We start from the raw sequence: 1,416 nt of genomic DNA on the forward strand, positions 1-1,416 counted from the left end.
CTTCAAAACTGAATATTCATATAACACGATAAATCAATTAAGAGGGTTTATCTCAAATCCAAAGCTAATTAAAAACACAACTTAGAAGACGGCTTCAACTCCCAGTGTCCCAGATTTTATGTATTCATGCACTGCAGTGCTGCTACAAGGGGGAAGAACCACAGATGTCCTTCAACTCTCTAAAAGTTGTCTCTCAGTAACATGCATGCAAACACAGACAGCACCACACCGAGTTAGGCAGAAAGCGGAGGTAAACAGCGGTGGTTTCCCAGCACCCCCGGCGCGTCAGAGAAGGGCACTCAAGTTAGAAATACCTGCAACTACAGAATGGACGGAGAGAGAGGTGACATGCCTGGGAAGGAGGAATTGCCCATTCTCTGCCTCGATGCACCTGGTTACTGTCCTCTATCGCGCCGTCACTTTCTCTGTAGTCTTCTTTTGAACCCCTTCTTCTTTCTTCACTCTTCTTCTTCTCCTCACACGGTTGTTTTTGTCTTGATCTCCTCGGTCCAGTTTCATCCCTTTCTTCTCGGTGCGTCCATGTCTCAGCAGCGTTTGTGTGTGTGTGTGTGTGAAGCGTTTGGTTGGACGGGGATGCTCTGCCTGTGATGAGAGCACGCTGGAGTGCAGAGGCGCTCCTAACCGTGTCTTAGCATGGCCACTGAATAAACTCATGTTTTATGGATGCAGAGCCCTCCCCACTCTGCCTCTCTTAAAGGGCCAGCATCCCAAATCCAGCCGACTTTGATCTTAGCGCTGTCATTATTTGCATTGCATTTTAATCATGCGTGCGTGTGTGTGTGTGTGGGAATATACCGTAGTGTGCATCAGTAATTCAGTATCGGCATGTGGGTTTGATACTTCTCCCCGTGCAGCTCAGGAGAGAAAGCAATTGATGATGGAGGGATAAAAAGGAATCCAATAAAAAAACTAAAAACGCAGATGTTGCTCTGACACTTTTAAGCAGACAAACTAACAGTGGCAATGAATTACGAATACCAGCCAAGTAAAGTGTGGAATAGCGAACACCGATAACATCGTGAACAAGGCTGTCTGTGTGTGTGTGTGTGTGTGTGTGTGTGTGTGTGTGTGTGAAGAAACACTCTGTGTGTGTTTGTGTGTGTGTGTGTGTGTGCGTGCAACAAAGGCTATCGTCAAAGTATATCCTGCACCAGCACCAGCTGTAATTCAATCCTGAGTTGAAGGCCATGAATTAATGAGACAGAGTGTGTGTGTGAGACTGTGTATTCAGGGTCAGAGGGGCTGTACATCACGCACACTATGACATCTTATAATAGCTTCTCCGAGGAGGGGAGTTAGAAGATGTGTGACCACTACAAAACTGCAGCAAAGATAAGGAGTTTCTCTGAAAAAGACGCCTTGTACGTATCACACCATCCCGGTAAAATCCATAAA

General features: G+C 46.1%; 2 protein-coding genes across 7 annotated transcripts in view; both read right to left on the bottom strand.

Annotated features, from left to right (window-relative positions):
- The window catches only part of LOC117937008 (SRC kinase signaling inhibitor 1-like), an 89,528-nt gene extending 88,881 nt beyond the window's left edge, over window positions 1-647 (bottom strand). For all 4 annotated transcript variants that reach the window (XM_034860613.1, XM_034860614.1, XM_034860615.1 and 1 more), the window contains exon 1: window positions 315-647. The gene's annotated coding sequence lies outside the window, so the exon portion shown is untranslated. The remainder of the gene's footprint in view (window positions 1-314) is intronic.
- Window positions 1-1,416, bottom strand: part of grb7 (growth factor receptor bound protein 7) — a 30,408-nt gene that overhangs the window by 4,505 nt on the left and 24,487 nt on the right. The gene's annotated exons all lie outside the window — the stretch shown is intronic.

The sequence above is a fragment of the Etheostoma cragini genome, chromosome 21, assembly GCF_013103735.1.
Source record: "Etheostoma cragini isolate CJK2018 chromosome 21, CSU_Ecrag_1.0, whole genome shotgun sequence".
Classification (NCBI taxonomy): Eukaryota; Metazoa; Chordata; class Actinopteri; order Perciformes; family Percidae; genus Etheostoma; species Etheostoma cragini.